This window comes from Bombina bombina, chromosome 1 (assembly GCF_027579735.1).
Source record: "Bombina bombina isolate aBomBom1 chromosome 1, aBomBom1.pri, whole genome shotgun sequence".
NCBI classification, from domain to species: Eukaryota; Metazoa; Chordata; class Amphibia; order Anura; family Bombinatoridae; genus Bombina; species Bombina bombina.
Window position 1 is genome coordinate 1,173,443,674 of NC_069499.1, and position 22,013 is coordinate 1,173,465,686.

Consider the following 22,013-nt stretch of genomic DNA (forward strand, 5'->3'; position numbering starts at 1 on the left):
ATACCTGGTCTGCAAAGCATGGTCAGGGCAGGTATATCACCTACACTGCGCATTGGGTAAACCTGCTGACGGCTGCCAAGCATGGAATGCGTGGCTCTGCAGAGGAGTTGGTGACATCACCACGACTTGCAGGCAGGCCTGCTGCAACCTCCTCTACTCCTCCTACTCCATCCTCTTCCATAACCTCCTCGGCTGAGTCCTCTTCTGCTGATGCGTCTTGCTCCACATCAACGGCACCCCCCCAGCTCCCTAGGTACTATTCCACATCCCGGATACGGCAGTGTCACACCGTCTTGGAGTTGACTTGCCTGAAAGTAGAGAGTCACACCGGACCAGCACTCCTGTCCGCCTTGAACGCAAAGGTGGATCAGTGGCTGACTCTGCACCAACTGGAGATCGGCAAAGTGGTTAGTGACAACGGAAGAAATTTTGTGGCGGCATTGAATTTGGGCAAGTTGACACATGTGCCGTGTATGGCACATGTGTGTAATCTGATCGTACAACGCTTTGTGCATAAGAACCCAGGCTTACAGGACGTCCTGAAGCAGGCCAGGAAGGTGTGTGGCCATTTCAGGCATTCCTACACGGCCATGGCGCACTTTTCAGATATCCAGCGGCGAAACAACATGCCAGTGAGGCGCTTGATTTGCGACAGCCCGACACGTTGGAATTCAACACTCCTAATGTTCGACCGCCTGATCCAACAAGAAAAAGCCGTTAACGACTATTTGTATGACCGGGGTGCTAGGACAGCCTCTGCGGAGCTGGGATTTTTTTTGCCACATTACTGGACGCTCATGCGCAATGCCTGTAGGCTCATGCGTCCTTTTGAGGAGGTGACAAACCTAGTCAGTCGCACCGAAGGCACCATCAGCGACATCATACCATTTGTTTTCTTCCTGGAGCGTGCCCTGCGAAGAGTGCTGGATCAGGCCATAGATGAGCGTGAAAAGGAAGAGGAAGAGTTGTGGTCACCATCACCACCAGAAACAGCCTTATCAGCATCGCTTGCTGGACCTGCGGCAACGCTGGAAGAGGATTGTGAGGAAGAGGAGTCAGAGGAGGAATGTGGCTTTGAGGAGGAGGAGGAAGACCAACCACAACAGGCATCCCAGGGTGCTCGTTGTCACCTATCTGGTACCCGTGGTGTTGTACGTGGCTGGGGGGAAGAAGATACCTTCAGTGAGATCACTGAGGACGAGGAACGGGACATGAGTAGCTCGGCATCCAATCTTGTGCAAATGGGGTCTTTCATGCTGTTGTGCCTGTTGAGGGACCCTCATATAAAAAGGCTGAAGGAGAATGACCTGTACTGGGTGTCCACGCTACTAGACCCCCGGTATAAGCATAAAGTGCCTGAAATGTTACCGAATTACCGCAAGTCGGAAAGGATGCAGCAGTTCCAAAATAAATTAAAAAGTATGCTTTACACAGCATATAAGGGTGATGTCACAACACAACGGGAATCTAACAGGGGAAGAGGTGAAAGTAATCCTCCTCCTCCCACGACCACGCCGGCAAGGACAGGATGCTTTACAGACGTGTTGTTGATGGAGGACATGCAGAGCTTTTTAAGTCTTATGCATCGCCACAGCCCTTCGGGGTCGACCCTCAGAGAACGACTCAACCGACAGGTAGCAGACTACCTCGCCTTAACTACAGATATCGACACTCTGAGGAGCGATGAACCCCTTGACTACTGGGTGTGCAGGCTTGACCTGTGGCCTGAGCTATCCCAATTTGCGATAGAACTTCTGGCCTGCCCCGCTTCAAGTGTCCTGTCAGAAAGGACCTTCAGTGCAGCAGGAGGTATTGTCACTGAGAAGAGAAGTCGCCTAGGTCAAAAAAGTCTAGATTGAAAGATGGCCGTCTAACTGGGAGCTCCACAAAGCTGATTTACATATTGCCCGCAACCTAGAATTTGTGCAGCCATCCAGCCCGATATTGTGCTCCCTAATGAAGCGGTAGATGTGCTGATTCAGTACATATTTTTATTTTGAAGATTTGAGGAGTTTTCAGACCGGACCGCTGAGACCTTTTGACGGCTTCTCGTCAGAGAGATCTCGGCACCCCCCCCCCCCCGGGAAACCGGGTTAACAATCAACATGGAGGAGAACTTATATCTACAGACGCAAGCCCTACTTGAGGAATATGAACAGAGGATGCATAAAAGGTTTGATCGGCTCCTGGCAATGGCGGGGGCTCAGAGTAATGAAGCAGAGAAAACCATGGTCATGCCTGCACTTTCTGAGTCGCATACTGAGAACCAAAATGGCAGTGTGTATAGCCAGAAGTTTGTAGCTCCCTGCATTGGGGATGAACTCTCCCCCAAGTCCTCTTACCATCAAGCACTTATGGGACCTCCCACAGCTGATGCCAGAACTGCCGGGATGGATCGTAATACAACCACAGTGCAGGTTGGTTCACCCCAGATAGAACTATTGAAGATCACCACCGTGCAGGGGAATAATATTGGAGCTACCTGTCGTCTAATCCCCATGCGTGACTGTAGCTTATTCATACTTGGTGGGGACGCGGGAGGGAGAACAGCTGACTCTCTTGTGTGCGGCCCTGTCTTACTTTGGATGAGAGCGGATGCCTCCCTTGTGTGCAGCCCTATCGTGCTTTGGAGTTTGGGGAGGATTTATCTGGTATGTAGAGCCAGTCGTGCAGGAGTGGGTTAGTTTGAGTATTTTACTCTGAGATCTATGACACTCGTCATCCCGGCCCTTTCAGACATTCATATCCAAGTCGACTAGGGCTGCCTCTGTGGAAACTATCTAGTGCCCCATGCAAAGGAACTATTTTATATTTCTATGCTGTGTCTCCTACTCAAAGCTCTACGGAAGCTCTTCATTACTGTGCACAAGAGGGACTTCATTACTGTTTTATATACTGTGTGTGTTTCCTTACTCATAATGTGCTTAGAGACCATTCATGCATATATTTCCTGTGATTATGTCCTTTATACCGGTAGTATGTGCTATTCTCTGTCTATATTCCCTTGAAGTCTATGAGGTTAGAAGATTGTCCCACATCCACCTCTTGAATGCCTATGTATTTAAGCTGCTAGTTGAGCAATCTGGAGCTGTATTATCTATGTTTCTAGCATTACATCTGTAGACATTGGGAAGTTTTATTCTTCTGCATACACTTATAGAGCTAAGGACAAATGGTCCCATACACAAACAATATATTGTAGGAGAAGTTTCTACCTTTTAATTGTGCATAGTCCCAGTTATTAATACTATATTACATTCAGCTTAGCTAACTTCCACGTGACTTTACATTGCAGCATACCTGATTTTCTTTTAGGACTGACAACCTAGAAGCAACTTAATATATCCCTTCGGTGACTATGGGCGCGCTGTATGCTGCTAGGGCAAAAGAGACTAATTGGGTTGGATTTGTTTTGGTGTACACATACATGAGCATTCAGTGAATGGGACAATAAGACCGAAATGTTCTTTGGATAATTAAGACCGCTCTGTTTTTTTTTTGTTTTTTTTTTTGTTTCTTTTTTATGTATTCTTGTACAGCCACACAATGATAGTTAAGGGTTCTTGTGTAAACTGTGACCTAGAAAATTTAATTATCCAGAAGTTTTATAGGTGTATATATAGATCTTTTCTTCTTAGGTAACAGCAAATGTATAGTTGTAAGACTGTATGTGGCTAATATGTCAACAGGCTTAAACTGTTTTACTGAGCTCCCTGACACATCCACTTTTTACCTATTTTATTGTCTCACAGGTCAGGTCTGAACTTAGTTACTTGCCATTCACATTGTAAACTTTATTGTTATTTTTAAAATCACATATTTTTATAATCTTTTAGTATCCATCTAAAATGGAACTTTTTAAAACTAGAGAAAGTCTATTAAATTTAATAGATGAATCTGTTAACAATAATAATCATTTGGTAGACTCTGCAAGGACTGATGAGACTCAGAATTGTAATAATATGAATTTAGAGAACCTAGAGGGATTACTAATGAAAGAAATTAAGATTAACACTGAGCTAAAATTTATGGAAAAATATGTCTCTTTAAATATGGTTCCTAGAGGTTTGCGTCTCAAAAAAGACTGCACTTTCGATCTAAATGAGACACACAAAGAAGAATGGTATGAGATTCTTGAAAAAGCCTCTCTAGATTTGATAAGAGTAATAATCAAAGCCAGGACACTAGCTATAAAAAACATTAATGAAGACATAACGAAATTAAAAAACTTTTTAGAAAGTAAGAAAAAAGAGATCTCAAAAGACAAAGAAAGAGAACTAATTCATAAATTACAAGAACTTAAGGGGGATATACTTAAAACAAAATGGCATAAATACCGGAGAGACCAGGGTGATTATAAATTAGAACCAAACACAAATAAAAATATGGGTAACATAAATGAGATGAAAAATGCATCGTTGTTCAGCAAAAGGAAAGAAAACAAAGAAACAGTAGTAGAACAAGACCCAGAGATAAAAAGATTATCCAATGAAGATGAGAGGAGAACTAATCTTTATGAAACTAATATAGGGAGTCTACATAGAGAAGAAAATAGGAGAGATTATAGGGGAAATACAGAACAGTGGAAAGGAGATTTTGATAGAAGAAATTATAAACCCAGACACAACAACTATAGAGATAACCAGGGTCAGCACCATGGAAGATGGGAACCTAACTATATGGGATATTCCAACCAATATACACCACATAGGGGTTATAATAATTACTCATCTAGATTTAACGGGAGACATCAGACAAATGTTAGATATGATAGGGAATACTATAATGGTAATGATAACCTACATAGGAATTCGTGGAGAGAAAATAACTATAGGGGTTGGAATCAGAGAGGAACATTCAATGAAAGGGGGTGGTTTAATAGAAATGAACAATGGAGTCAATCTAATAATAAACCTGAATATAAAGGAGATAAGCAACAACAAAAAAGAGAAAATTGGAGAGTACCGACACATAATAGATATGAGGCATTAGAAGTTGACCCAAAAGATTATCGAACCACTCAACCAGGCACCTCCAATGATTTTTTAGATGTAGGCAGGGAGAGAACCCACGATCCTCCAAAAGGAAAAAGGAGAAGAGAGGGAACAGAGGGAGAGGAAAGGGAAGATTAGAACCCAGAGAGGAGATGCCAGAAATAGGAACTGAGACAGTAACCAAAGGAATTTTTAATATCAGTAACGTTTCACTAACTAAAGAACAAGAATTAATATTGAGCAAGGGCCTGTCATTCGCCCCCTCATCTAAGATGAACAAATTTGAACACCTTATTAACATAAACCAATTTATCAGAAAATTGACCTTGAAAAAATACTTTATTAAAAATCCAATTTTAAAAAACTGTCTAGAAGAGAAAAAAGATCCAGCATCAAAAAGCTACATACAGACAGACTTTAGAAAACAATCAAATTTTTTCCCAAGTCATGAAAAAGGTAATTATATTGAGTCCTTTGAGAAATCAGTAAAGAAAGACCTAGACGAATTAGATACAACCGACACTAAGAGTATTAAATGGAATCTGTCCCTCAAAGAAAAAAGTTTAATAAAAGAATTACAGAATAGGAAAGATCTGGTGATAAAACAAGCAGACAAAGGTGGGGGGATAGTGATCATGACTAGCACATATTATTTAGAAGAAGCACAGAGGTTACTAAATGATACCACCACATATAGAAAACTAAATGGGGATCCAGGTGACACCTTTTTTAAACATCTGGAAACACTCCTTAATGATGCAAAATCGATAAAATTGATAAATGATACTGAATATGATTTTTTGTTGGTAAAAAATTTTAGGACACCAATCTTTTATTTTCTCCCAAAGGTCCATAAGGACCTAGAGAGACCTCCAGGGCGTCCCATAATATCTGGGATTGAAAGTATAACCTCCAATTTGTCTCAATATATAGATTACTTTTTGCAGGGGTATGTGAAACAACTACCCTCATTTTTACTTGACTCAACACACTTTTTAAATGAAATTGAGACATTGAAATGGGAACATAATATGATTTTAGTCACTTGTGACGTTAGTGCGTTATATACCAATATTGACCACTCTTTAGGCCTAAGAGCAATAGAATCTTATCTACAAAAAGATGAAAATATGTTAAAGGAACAAGGGAAATTCATTTTGGAGTGTATAAAGTTTATTTTAAATAAAAACTATTTTAAATTCGATGATAGATACTATTTACAAACAAAAGGGACGGCTATGGGCACAAGGTTCGCACCCAGTTATGCGAATTTGTTCATGGGGATCTTCGAAGAAGAATTTATTGGAAGATCCCCATGGGGTGCGAACCTTGTGCTCTATAGGCGATATATAGACGACATGTTTATTGTGTGGAAAGGGGACCTTGAGCTACTGGACCAATTTATTGAGGATATGAACCATAATGAATATGGCCTAACTTTCACTCACGAATATAGTTCAAATAAAATAAGTTTTTTAGATATTGAAATTGAAATAATGGCTGGTGAACTTGTGACTAGGACCTTTTTTAAAAAAGTGGATACCAACAATTATATAGATGCAGAAAGTAACCATCTTGATATTTGGAAAAAGAACATACCCAAAGGGCAGCTATTAAGAGTAAGAAAGAATTGCACAAAATCTGATGAATACGATAGCCAATCACGAACTATTATTGATAGATTCAAACAAAAAGGGTATGACAGTAAAAATATAGAAAAACTGGCAAGTGATATCAAAAAGGTTGATAGAAAAGATCTACTAAAAAAAGAAACATAAACAGAAAAGGATAAGTTTTAATGTCACAAGTGATGAGGAATTAGATATACCAATAATTACTACCTTTTCGTCTCAACATAAACTTTTTAAGAAAGTGGTTAACAAACACTGGCACTTACTGCTAAAAGACCCTTTAATTGGCCATAATATAAGCAGAAACCCTAGATTTATTTATAAAAAAGCCCAAAATTTTAAGAATTTACTGGCCCCTAGTGAGTTTAAGAGAAATAAAATGACTTTGGTAAATGGAAGGATGAAGGACCTTGAAGGGAATATAATAGAGGGCTTTTACCCTTGCCATTCATGCAAATCGTGCAGATACAGTAGCAAATTGAAAGGTCTAGAATCTAGCAAAACAGGGAAATTATATAAAATTAATGGAATTATTAGATGTTCAGACGAGAATGTTATCTATGCCATTAAATGTGACTGTAATCTTTTGTACCTCGGTCAAACGAGTAGAAAACTCAGAGATAGGATTAGGGAGCACATCCTAAGTATTGAAAATTATAGGAAAGACACGACACTATATAAACACTTTTATGAAAAACACCAGGGAAATTTAAATTGTATGAAATACTGGGGGATAAAAAAAGTGCATGGAGATGGGAGAAGGGGAGATATGGAGAGGAAGCTCCTTAGACAAGAAGCAGAATTGATCTATAATTTTGGCACATTACATCCATCAGGTTTGAATAGTGAGCTTGATCTGAATAGACTTATCTGAATATGGCCTATAGAATTTAAACCCTAAATCCTAACACTTAGTCTATCCTGGTCCTTTTTTGAGTTTTTAGATTTTTTAGATTTTATAAAAAAATTGTTTGGTCTGTCTCAATTTTATCTTATTAAATATTCTTAACATTTCCGTTTTGGATCTATAACAATAATTTTAAAATATACCATTAAATACATTTTCTATCTAGACTGATATTTTTGTATATATAAAAACTTAGGTTGTTTATTACATTTATTATATTATACATTTTGTAAGACATATGAATTTTGTATATATAAATGGACTACTGTCATCTAATATATATATATATAGATCTTTCTATATAAAATTTGGAGGCTTCCAGCTAGTATTATGTTAATTTTAGACTTAATCTCATAGTAATAAATTAATTTTTTTATATCCATTTTGAAATGTATAATAGATATCCAAGTTGACTTATTCTCTTTCCCCTTATTTAAAATGGACTTATGAAGAATGTTTTTAGGTGGTGAGAGGTGTAATCCACATTTAGAGATGAATGTTTAGCATGAAATTCCAAAATATGTAGTATTATACTTCTATCATTGATAGTAACCTTGCAAGTCTGGAATACAAAACAATATATAATAAAAACTCTTCAACAAAGGATTTAAGATACCAATTTATTTATTATTTTTTGAAAAAACAAAAACTGTTAAGAAAGAAAACATCTTGATGAGCTAATTGACTTGAACACTAAGGGGTTAATTTTACAGCCTTTATTAGGAGAGAAACAATGGGAACAGTTATCTTGACAAAGGCCCCATGAGAGCCGATACGCGTGGATTGACTGATTTCCCAGCACCTGTGAGCTTTGTGCAAAGCAAGGAGAGGCTGATTGAGAGCCTGTATGTACCATCATTGTGCTCCCAGAACCGTATACCAAGAAGCCAGGATCTGTGCAAACAAAAGGAAGACAGATTGGTTGAACGGTAGGAGCGGCAATTTCAAAATAAGTGCGCGCACTTCTGCAAACGGATCGTTATACCCTCTGAGGATTTTCAAGTATTAAAGCGAAGAAACTGCTGATCGGTATTTGTCGCAAATTAAGAAGGAAAGTCCAACTGTTGGTGAGATAGCCTGGCGGTTATACAACAGTGAAACCAGACTGTGCTACACTGAGGGGATATTTGGTGAGTAAGAACTGATAATACAAAAGCTTGCCAATATCGCTGAGACCCAGATTCAGCATACTAGATTTATCTTACACGCATCAATACTGAAAAGATCAGCCCGGGCTAATTTGATGTAACAAGTTTGATGTAACAAATTGGAAAAATATCTTAAGTTGCAACTTTATTACACTTATCCGGAATAGGAGTAAATCAGAATCTGACTAATGTTATCGCTGCAAGGTTACTAAAAGGGACTTTGAGAGCTGGTATCTGTATTATACTTCCACTAACCTGCATCACACGAATCACCTCTCATCTTATGTTCTTTATTTTAGATTGTTTGATAAGTATAATATATTGTGTTTTAGGAAGAAGTATATTATAAGTATAATAAATTGTGTTTTAGGAATAAGTATATTATATTGTGTTTTAGGAATTGTTTTTTAGGAATCATTGTTCTATTAGATTTTTTAATACTAATTATTTTAGGGGCACCGGTGCAATTCTACTCCAAATGTCCTAATGTTTTGACTAGTCTATGTATTAAAATAAAATATTATCAATTTATTTAAATAACTTGTTTTTTAGGATTCTTTTTTATTGTCCTTAGAGCTGAATTAGTTTGGTAATATTATAAATAATCTCTTTTTACAATAGGTATTGTTGTGATTTATATATATACTTTTATTTTTTGGAAATTGTGACTCACACTTTTAGACATATTCCCCACCAGAAATCAATTACTCTCACAGTTAGCCTTCACTGGCGCCACCCACAATCTTTCCTTTCAGTCTTTTCAACTTTTTCACACTTTGTGAGGAGTGTGAACAGTGGGCAGGCTTAAACTGTTTTACTGAGCTCCCTGACACATCCACTTTTTACCTAATATGTCAACACTTAGATTGTCCTAAATGCAATATGAGTTAATTATTCTGTGTTTCAACTTATTGTTACCGTGAAAGAGTTTTCCCTTTGGGTCTGGCTGAACCTTTATATAACTCAGGAGTATATCATATCTGAAGAAGTTTCCCACACAGCAGCTTTATCTCATTCACTTAGTTTCTGTTTCTAGAGATGGCGAACATACACACTCTTAGCCCCAAAGCGGTAATGATCAAGTAATTTACTCCTTGCATTATCCCTCCATTTCTGTTTGGCAGAGTTTCGCAGTCTCTGCCCTGTCCAAAGAGTTTAACTGCTCTTTGGGCCCTAATAAGAATAAAATAAGTTGGTTTTACATATATATTCTTTCCTATATTTAATATGTTAGTTGTTATACTCCTATCTTACTTAACCTTTAACCTGATGACGGTTTGAAATAAGATTGTTTACTGTTTTTCTTCACGCGATTTAAACTAAAACTGTGTTACTAATGATATGTCCTCTACTATTCTCCAGTCTTCAGATCCCTTGGGTGGATCTTTGTAACATTGACAACTCTGGGAAGATTAAATACTAAAATTAGGTATATTGAGGAAGGGTAATTTTTTTTGCCCAATTGGGCAAGACTTGACTTTCTATTAAGTGGTGTACGGAAGTATGTAACAAATGTCTTATATTACTGTTTTCTGTGATGTTGCCCTTCAATACGTGAATGTTTTATTACTGTTTTGTTTACCTCAATAAAAATATTATTTAAAAAAAAAAAAAAAGGCTAGATTACCTCACCTTTAGTAAGATGAATGAGGGATGGATCCCGAAGGGACTGACAGTGGGCAATACATTCGACTAAAAAAGGCCTGATGAGATGAGCTGCCTTGGGCTAAAAATGGTCCACACGCTGCTGTATTTTATCTCTGAATGCCGGATGACGCGTGACTTATCCGCCACCAACTAGGGTTCAAGCCGCAATGTTTTAGGGCACTTTCTGCCTGGGAAACAAACATCAATTTTTCTGGCAGCTGCTACAGCAGCGGCTGCAACAATACCTAATTTTTCAGGCATGTGTACATGCCTAATTTTTCTGGCCTCTGGTGCTGCACTGTGGCTTCAAAAACCAAACCAAAAAAAAGGCACATAACAGGGATTAAACTGATCGGAATAGTACTACTTAACAAACCACTCCTATCTGGTGGCACATTAGATTGCAATCACAGTGCCCCAAATTTGAAGTAGGAGGACCGACCAAGAATCTTTTTCCATCTCCCGGTTCCTAAAATCGATGCCATATACACGTCCCCTGATAGGGGACGTAACAGGGATTAAACTGATAAGAATAGAACTACTTAACACACCACTCATATCTGGTGGCACATTAGATTGCACGCGCAGTGCCCCAAATTTGAAGTAGGAAGACCGACCAAGCATCTTTTTCCATCTCCCGGTTCCTAAAATAGATGCCATATACACGTCCCCTGATAGGGGACGTAACAGGGATTAAACTGATAAGAATAGAACTACTTAACACACCACTCATATCTGGTGGCACATTAGATTGCACGCGCAGTGCCCCAAATTTGAAGTAGGAGGACTGACCAAGCATCTTTTTCCATCTCCCGGTTCCTAAAATCGATGCCATATACACGTCCCCTGATAGGGGACGTAACAGGGATTAAACTGATAAGAATAGAACTACTTAACACACCACTCATATCTGGTGGCACATTAGATTGCACGCGCAGTGCCCCAAATTTGAAGTAGGAGGACCGACCAAGCATCTTTTTCCATCTCCCGGTTCCTAAAATCGATGCCATATACACATCCCCTGATAGGGGACGTAACAGGGATTAAACTGATAAGAATAGAACTACTTAACACACCACTCATATTTGGTGGCACATTAGATTGCACGCGCAGTGCCCCAAATTTGAAGTAGGAGGACCGACCAAGCATCTTTTTCCATCTCCCGGTTCCTAAAATCGATGCCATATACACGTCCCCTGATAGGGGACGTAACAGGGATTAAACTGATAAGAATAGAACTACTTAACACACCACTCATATCTGGTGGCACATTAGATTGCACGTGCAGTGCCCCAAATTTGAAGTAGGAGGACCGACCAAACATCTTTTTCCATCTCCCGGTTCCTAAAATCGATGCCATATACACGTCCCCTGATAGGGGCCGTAACAGGGATTAAACTGATAGGAATAGTACTACTTAACACACCTTATAATAACGCAGAGAGAGGCAACGCAGAGAGAGGAGTCTGAAGAAGAGGAGTCAGAGGAGGAAGGTGGCTTTGAGGAGGTGGAAGACCAAACACAGCAGGCGTCCCAGGGGGCTTGTTGTTACCTTTCGAGGACCCTTGGTGTTGTACGTGGCTGGGTGGAGGAAGAGACCTTCAATGACATCAGTGAGGACAAGGAACGGGACATGGCTAGCTTGGTATCCAACCTTATGCAAATGGGGAGTTTGCGGTTGTGCAAATGGACTGTTTGCGGTTGTTTGCGGTGCGTTAAAGGGACAGTCTAGGCCAAAATAAACTTTCATGATTCAGATATAGCATGTAATTTTAAACAATTTTCCAATTTACTTTTATCGCCAATTTTGCTTTGTTCCCTTGGTATTCTTAGTTGACAGCTTAACCTAGGAGGTTCATATGCTAATTTCTTAGACCTTGAAGCCCACCACTTTCAGATTGCATTTTAACAGTTTTTCACCACTAGAGGGTGTTAGTTCACGTATTTCATATAGATAACACTGTGCTCGTGCACGAGAAGTTATCTGGGAGAAGGCACTGATGGGCTAGACTGCAAGTCTGTCAAAAGAACTGAAAAAAGGGGCAGTTTGCAGAGGCTTAGATACAAGATAATCACAGAGGTTAAAAGTATATTATTATAAATGTGTTAGTTATGCAAAACTGGGAAATGAGTAATAAAGGGATTATCTATCTTTTAAAACAATAAAAATTCTGGTGTAGACTGTCCCTTTAAACAGGGAGTTTGGTCTGTCACTGTGAAGCGGGCGTAACCCTTACACTACCTGATCGATACAACATCATACCTGATGTTTTAAAGCACGTTATTCCAAACAATTTAGGAATGTTTGGTGATTTATGCTCTTTATGGCTTAAAACCAGACTCTGCATCAACTATGTAATTTTCCATGGGAGTTTTGCCATGGATCCCCCTCCGGCATGCCACTGTCCAGGTGTTAGTCCCCTTGAAACAACTTTTCCATCACTATTGTGGCCAGAAATAGTCCCTGTGGGTTTTAAAGTTATCTCTATGCTGTGTCTCCTACTCAAAGCTCTACGGAAGCTCTTCATTACTGTGCACAAGAGGGACTTCATTACTGTTTTATATACTGTGTGTGTTTCCTTACTCATAATGTGCTTAGAGACCATTCATGCATATATTTCCTGTGATTATGTCCTTTATACCGGTAGTATGTGCTATTCTCTGTCTATATTCCCTTGAAGTCTATGAGGTTAGAAGATTGTCCCACAGCCACCTCTTGAATGCCTATGTATTTAAGCTGCTAGTTGAGCAATCTGGAGCTGTATTATCTATGTTTCTAGCATTACATCTGTAGACATTGGGAAGTTTTATTCTTCTGCATACACTTATAGAGCTAAGGACAAATGGTCCCATACACAAACAATATATTGTAGGAGAAGTTTCTACCTTTTAATTGTGCATAGTCCCAGTTATTAATACTATATTACATTCAGCTTAGCTAACTTCCACGTGACTTTACATTGCAGCATACCTGATTTTCTTTTAGGACTGACAACCTAGAAGCAACTTAATATATCCCTTCGGTGACTATGGGCGCGCTGTATGCTGCTAGGGCAAAAGAGACTAATTGGGTTGGATTTGTTTTGGTGCACACATACTTGAGCATTCAGTGAATGGGACAATAAGACCGAAATGTTCTTTGGATAATTAAGACCGCTCTGTTTTTTTTTTTTGGTTTTTTTTTGTTTCTTTTTTATGTATTCTTGTACAGCCACACAATGATAGTTAAGGGTTCTTGTGTAAACTGTGACCTAGAAAATTTAATTATCCAGAAGTTTTATAGGTGTATATATAGATCTTTTCTTCTTAGGTAACAGCAAATGTATAGTTGTAAGACTGTATGTGGCTAATATGTCAACACTTAGATTGTCCTAAATGCAATATGAGTTAATTATTCTGTGTTTCAACTTATTGTTACCGCAAAAGAGTTTTCCCTTTGGGTCTGGCTGAACCTTTATATAACTCAGGAGTATATCCTATCTGAAGAAGTTTCCCACACAGCAGCTTTATCTCATTCACTTAGTTTCTGTTTCTAGAGATGGCGAACATACACACTCTTAGCCCCAAAGCGGTAATGATCAAGTAATTTACTCCTTGCATTATCCCTCCATTTCTGTTTGGCAGAGTTTCGCAGTCTCTGCCCTGTCCAAAGAGTTTAACTGCTCTTTGGGCCCTAATAAGAATAAAATAAGTTGGTTTTACATATATATTCTTTCCTATATTTAATATGTTAGTTGTTATACTCCTATTTTACTTAACCTTTAACCTGATGACGGTTTGAAATAAGATTGTTTACTGTTTTTCTTCACGCGATTTAAACTAAAACTGTGTTACTAATGATATGTCCTCTACTATTCTCCAGTCTTCAGATCCCTTGGGTGGATCTTTGTAACATTGACAACTCTGGGAAGATTAAATACTAAAATTAGGTATATTGAGGAAGGGTAATTTTTTTTGCCCGATTGGGCAAGACTTGACTTTCTATTAAGTGGTGTACGGAAGTATGTAACAAATGTCTTATATTACTGTTTTCTGTGATGTTGCCCTTCAATACGTGAATGTTTTATTACTGTTTTGTTTACCTCAATAAAAATATTATTTAAAAAAAAAAAAAAAAGGCTAGATTACCTCACCTTTAGTAAGATGAATGAGGGATGGATCCCGAAGGGACTGACAGTGGGCAATACATTCGACTAAAAAAGACCTGATGAGATGAGCTGCCTTGGGCTAAAAATGGTCCACACGCTGCTGTATTTTATCTCTGAATGCCGGATGACGCGTGACTTATCCGCCACCAACTAGGGTTCAAGCCGCAATGTTTTAGGGCACTTTCTGCCTGGGAAACAAACATCAATTTTTCTGGCAGCTGCTACAGCAGCGGCTGCAACAATACCTAATTTTTCAGGCATGTGTACATGCCTAATCTTTCTGGCCTCTGGTGCTGCACTGTGGCTTCAAAAACCAAACCAAAAAAAAGGCACATAACAGGGATTAAACTGATCGGAATAGTACTACTTAACAAACCACTCCTATCTGGTGGCACATTAGATTGCAAGCACAGTGCCCCAAATTTGAAGTAGGAGGACCGACCAAGAATCTTTTTCCATCTCCCGGTTCCTAAAATCGATGCCATATACACGTCCCCTGATAGGGGACGTAACAGGGATTAAACTGATAAGAATAGAACTACTTAACACACCACTCATATCTGGTGGCACATTAGATTGCACGCGCAGTGCCCCAAATTTGAAGTAGGAAGACCGACCAAGCATCTTTTTCCATCTCCCGGTTCCTAAAATAGATGCCATATACACGTCCCCTGATAGGGGACGTAACAGGGATTAAACTGATAAGAATAGAACTACTTAACACACCACTCATATCTGGTGGCACATTAGATTGCACGCGCAGTGCCCCAAATTTGAAGTAGGAGGACCGACCAAGCATCTTTTTCCATCTCCCGGTTCCTAAAATCGATGCCATATACACGTCCCCTGATAGGGGACGTAACAGGGATTAAACTGATAAGAATAGAACTACTTAACACACCACTCATATCTGGTGGCACATTAGATTGCACGCGCAGTGCCCCAAATTTGAAGTAGGAGGACCGACCAAGCATCTTTTTCCATCTCCCGGTTCCTAAAATCGATGCCATATACACGTCCCCTGATAGGGGACGTAACAGGGATTAAACTGATAAGAATAGAACTACTTAACACACCACTCATATTTGGTGGCACATTAGATTGCACGCGCAGTGCCCCAAATTTGAAGTAGGAGGACCGACCAAGCATCTTTTTCCATCTCCCGGTTCCTAAAATTGATGCCATATACACGTCCCCTGATAGGGGACGTAACAGGGATTAAACTGATAAGAATAGAACTACTTAACACACCACTCATATCTGGTGGCACATTAGATTGCACGCGCAGTGCCCCAAATTTGAAGTAGGAGGACCGACCAAACATCTTTTTCCATCTCCCGGTTCCTAAAATCGATGCCATATACACGTCCCCTGATAGGGGACGTAACAGGGATTAAACTGATAGGAATAGTACTACTTAACACACCTTATAATAACGCAGAGAGAGGCAACGCAGAGAGAGGAGTCTGAAGAAGAGGAGTCAGAGGAGGAAGGTGGCTTTGAGGAGGTGGAAGACCAAACACAGCAGGCGTCCCAGGGGGCTTGTTGTTACCTTTCGAGGACCCTTGGTGTTGTACGTGGCTGGGTGGAGGAAGAGACCTTCAATGACATCATTGAGGACAAGGAACGGGACATGGCTAGCTTGGCATCCAACCTTATGCAAATGGGGAGTTTGCGGTTGTGCAAATGGACTGTTTGCGGTTGTTTGCGGTGCGTTAAAGGGACAGTCTAGGCCAAAATAAACTTTCATGATTCAGATATAGCATGTAATTTTAAACAATTTTCCAATTTACTTTTATCACCAATTTTGCTTTGTTCCCTTGGTATTCTTAGTTGAAAGCTTAACCTAGGAGGTTCATATGCTAATTTCTTAGACCTTGAAGCCCACCACTTTCAGATTGCATTTTAACAGTTTTTCACCACTAGAGGGTGTTAGTTCACGTATTTCATATAGATAACACTGTGCTCGTGCACGAGAAGTTATCTGGGAGAAGGCACTGATGGGCTAGACTGCAAGTCTGTCAAAAGAACTGAAAAAAGGGGCAGTTTGCAGAGGCTTAGATACAAGATAATCACAGAGGTTAAAAGTATATTATTATAAATGTGTTAGTTATGCAAAACTGGGAAATGAGTAATAAAGGGATTATCTATCTTTTAAAACAATAAAAATTCTGGTGTAGACTGTCCCTTTAAACAGGGAGTTTGGTCTGTCACTGTGAAGCGGGCGTAACCCTTACACTACCTGATCGATACAACATCATACCTGATGTTTTAAAGCACGTTATTCCAAACAATTTAGGAATGTTTGGTGATTTATGCCCTTTATGGCTTAAAACCAGACTCTGCATCAACTATGTAATTTTCCATGGGAGTATTGCCATGGATCCCCCTCCGGCATGCCACAGTCCAGGTGTTAGTCCCCTTGAAACAACTTTTCCATCACTATTGTGGCCAGAAATAGTCCCTGTGGGTTTTAAAGTTCGCCTGCCTATTGAAGTCTATGGCGGTTCGCCCGGTTTGCCTGTTCGCGAACAGTTGCGGAAGTTCGCGTTCGCGAACCCAAATTTTTATGTTCGCGACATCACTAATAGTGATTTCGCGAACCTAAAAATTTCGGTTTGCGAACGGCGGACTCGAACTTCCGCGAACTGGCGAACCGTGCGAACCGCCATTGACTTCAATAGGCAGGCAAACTTTAAAACCAACAGGGACTCTTTCTGGCCACAATAGTGATGGAAAAGTTGTTTCAAGGGGACTAACACCTGGACTGTGGCATGCCGGAGGGGGATCCATGGCAAAACTCCCACGGAAAATTACATAGTTGATGCAGAGTCTGGTTTTAAGCCATAAAGGGCATAAATCACCTAACATTCCTAAATTGTTTGGAATAACGTGCTTTAAAACATCAGGTATGATGTTGTATCGATCAGGTAGTGTATGCGTTACTCCCGCTTCACAGTGAAAGATCAAACTCCCCGTGTAACGCACCGCAAACAACCACAAACAGTCCATTTGCACAACCACGAGATGGATAGATTTGATAGATAGATACATAGATTACATAGATCAATAGATGCAATATACATTTGATAGATACGATTGATAGTTAAATAGATTTCATAGATAAATAGATAGATTTGAGAGATATATAATTTCACAAACAGAGAATTACAAGACGTGCGGTCTGAGACCCATGGTAAGGTTCCCAGAGGAAGTTGCGGCGCCAGGGGACGTGTATATGGCATGGATTTTAGGAACCGGGAGATGGAAAAAGATGCTTGGTCGGTCCTCCTACTTCAAATTTGGGGCACTGCGCGTGCAATCGTGGCCGGACTTTTAGCCGACGGACATTTGGCCGACGGACATTTGGCAGAAACACCAGTGGCTGTCAAAAAACAGTCCGGCCACGAGATAGATTTGATAGATACATAGATTACATAGATCAATAGATGCAATATACATTTGATAGATACGATTGATAGTTAGATAGATTTGATAGATAAATAGATAGATTTGATAAATATATAATTTCCCAGACAGAGAATTACAAGACGTGCGGTCTGAGACCCATGGTAAGGTTCCAGAGGCAGTTGCGGCGCCAGGGGATGTGTATATGGCATGGATTTTAGGAACCGGGAGATGGAAAAAGATGCTTGGTCGGTCCTCCTACTTCAAATTTGGGGCACTGCGCGTGCAATCGTGGCCGGACTTTTAGCCGACGGACATTTGGCCGACACACCAGTGGCTGTCACAAAACAGTCCGGCCACGAGATAGATAGATTTGATAGATAGATAGATACATAGATTTGATAAATATATAATTTCCCAGACAGAGAATTACAAGACGTGCGGTCTGGGAACCATGGTAAGGTTACTTCCTTTTGCACAATCGAGTACAGGTTGGGGATTGCCTTTTGTGCAAAGAAATTTTGGCCGGGTACCTTCCACTGCGGTGTCCCCTATCAGGGGATGTGTATATGGCATGGATTTTAGGAACCGGGAGATGGAAAAAGATGCTTGGTGGGTCCTCCTACTTCAAATTTGGGGCACTGCGCGTGCAATCTAATGTGCCACCAGATAGGAGTGGTGTGTTAAGTAGTACTATTCCTATCAGTTTAATCCTGTTAAGTGTCTTTTTTTTGGTTTTGTTTTTGAAGCCACAGTGCAGCACCAGAGGCCAGAAACATTTGGCATGTACACATGCCTGAAAAATTAGGTATTGTTGCAGCCACTGCTGTAGCAGCGGCCAGAAAAATTGATGTTGGTTTCCCAGGCAGAAAGTGCCCTAAAACATTGCGGCTTTAACCCTAGTTGGTGGCGGATAAGTCACGAAAGTCATCCGGCATTTAAAGATAAAATACAGCAGCGTGTGGACCATTTTTAGCCCAAGGCAGCTCATGTCATCAGGCCTTTTTTACTCGAATGTATCGCCCAATGTCAGTCCCTTTGGGATCCATCGCTCATTCATCTTAATAAAGGTGAGGTAATCTAGACTTTTTTGACCTAGGCGACTTCTCTTCTCAGTGACAATACCTCCTGCTGCACTGAAGGTCCTTTCTGACAGGACACTTGAAGCGGGGCAGGCCAGAAGTTCTATGGAAAATTGGGATAGCTCAGGCCACAGGTCAAGCCTGCACACCCAGTAGTCAAGGGGTTAATCGCTCCTCAGAGTGTCGAGATCTGCAGTTAAGGTGAAGTAGTCTGCTACCTGTCGTTCGATTTGTTCTCTGAGGGTGGACCCCGAAGGGCTGTGGCTATGCATAGAGTTAAAAAGCTCTGCATGCCCTCCATCAACAACACGTCTGTAAAGCGTCCTGTCCTTGCCGGCATGGTCGCGGGAGTCGGAGGATTACTTTCAGCTCTTCCCCTGTTAGATTCACGTTGTGCTGTGACATCACCCTTATACGCTGTGTAAAGCATACTTTTTAATTTATTTTGGAAATGATGCATCCTTTCCGACTTGTTGTAATTCGGTAACATTTCTGGCACTTTATGCTTATACCGGGGGTCTAGTAGCGTGGACATCCAGTACAGGTCGTTCTCCTTAAGCTTTTTTATACGAGGGTCCCTCAACAGGCAAGACAGCATGAAAGACCCCATTTGCACAAGGTTGGATGCCGAGCTAGTCATGTCCCGTTCCTCGCCCTCAGTTATGTCACTGAAGGTATCTTCTTCCCCCCAGCCACGTACAACACCACGGGTACCAGATAGGTAACAACCTCCTCCTCCTCAAAGCCACATTCCTCCTCTGACTCCTCTTCCTCACAATCCTCTTCCAGCGTTGCCGCAGGTCCATCAAGCGATGCTGATAAGGCAGTTTCTGGTGGTGATGGTGACTACAACTATTCCCAGCTCCGCAGAGGCTGTCCTAGCACCCCGGTCATACAAATACTCGTTAACGGCTTTTTCTTGTTGGAGCAGGCAGTCGAACATTAGGAGTGTTGAATTCCAATGTGTTGGGCTGTCGCAAATCAAGCGCTTCACTGGCATGTTGTTTCGCCGCTGGATATCGGAAAAGTGCGCCATGGCCGTGTAGGAACGCCTCAAATGGCCACACACCTTCCTGGCCTGCTTCAGGACGTCCTGTAAGCCTGGGTACTTATGCACAAAGCGTTGTACGATCAGATTACACACATGTGCCATGCACGGCACATGGGTCAACTTGCCCAATTTCAATGCCGCCACCAAATTACTTCCGTTGTCAAAAACCACTTTGCCGATCTCCAGTTGGTGCGGAGTCAGCCACTGATCCACCTGTGCGTTCAGGGCTGACAGGAGTGCTGGTCCGGTGTGACTCTCTGCTTTCAGGCAAGTCAACCCCAAGACGGCGTGACACTGCCGTATCCAGGATGTGGAATAGTACCTGGGGAGCTGGGGGGTGCCGTTGATGTGGAGCAAGACGCAGCAGCAGAAGAGGACTCAGCCGAGGAGGTTATGGAAGAGGATGGAGTAGGAGGAGTAGAGGAGGTGGCAGCAGGCCTGCCTGCAAGTCGTGGCGGTGTCACAAACTCCTCCTCTGCAGAGCCACGCATTCCATGCTTGGCAGCCGTCAGCAGGTTTACCCAATGCGCAGTGTAGGTGATATACCTGCCCTGACCATGCTTTGCAGACCAGGTATCAGTGGTCATATGGACCCTTGCCCCAACACTTTGTGCCAGACATGCCATTACTTCCTTTCGCACAATCGAGTACAGGTTGGGGATTGCCTTTTGTGAAAAGAAATTTCAGCCGGGCACCTTCCACTGCAGTGTCCCAATAGCTACAAATTTTTTGAACGCCTCAGACTCCACCAGCTTGTATGATAAAAGCTGGCGGGCTAAGTGTTCAGACAAGCCAGCTGTCAGATGCCAGGGGGGGTGACTTTGTGACATTGGCTTCTTACACTCAGAAATGTCCTTGACAGACACTTGACTGTGGGCAGATGAGTAGGAACTGCTCCGGAAGAGAGACAGAGTGGCGGATGGTTGAGAGGGGACAAGGACGACAGCAGTGGTTGACGTGGCTGAAGATGCTGGACCAGGAGGAGGATGGCGGCTTTGAGTTTGTGTGCTGCTTCTACTCATGTGTTGATCCCATAGGCGTTTGTGATGTGGGATCATGTGCCTTCGCAAAGCAGTTGTACCTAGGTGGGTGTTGCACTTCCAACGACTCAGTTTCTTTTGGCACAGGTTACAAATGGCATTGCTGTTGTCAGAGGCAGACACACAAAACAAATGCCACACTTCTGAGCTCTGCGATGATGGCATTCTGGTGGTGGCAACAGCATGCGTTGATTGGCGTGCTGTCTGGCTGACCCCGGGAGCCGATGCATGCTGTCTGATTGTGCCACTAGCAACTTGCGACGACCTCCCCCTGCTTCCAACTCGTCTCCTCCTCCTCCTCTCTGTCTCCCCATCTGAACTTTCCCCCTGTTCTTCTTCTCTTCTAGCGGGCACCAACGTGACATCCATGGACGCATCGTCATCATCAACCGCTTCACTTGTATCTGAAAAATCAACAAAGGAAGCAGCAGCGGGTACAACATCATCATCATCACACCGTACGTCCATGTCTGTAATGCTGCCTGACTGAGACATATCACTGTTATCTACATCCTCTGTCATTGATGGTTGCGCATCACTCATTTCTTCCAATGGTTGAGAGGGGACAAGGACGACAGCAGTGGTTGACGTGGCTGAAGATGCTGGACCAGGAGGAGGATGGCGGCTTTGAGTTTGTGTGCTGCTTCTACTCATGTGTTGATCCCATAGGCGTTTGTGATGTGCGATCATGTGCCTTCGCAAAGCAGTTGTACCTAGGTGGGTGTTGCACTTCCAACGACTCAGTTTCTTTTGGCACAGGTTACAAATGGCATCGCTGTTGTCAGAGTCAGACACACAAAACAAATGCCACACTTCTGAGCTCTGCGATGATGGCATTCTGGTGGTGGCAACAGCATGCGTTGATTGGCGTGCTGTCTGGCTGACCCCGGGAGCCGATGCATGCTGTCTGATTGTGCCACTAGCAACTTGCGACGACCTCCCCCTGCTTCCAACTCG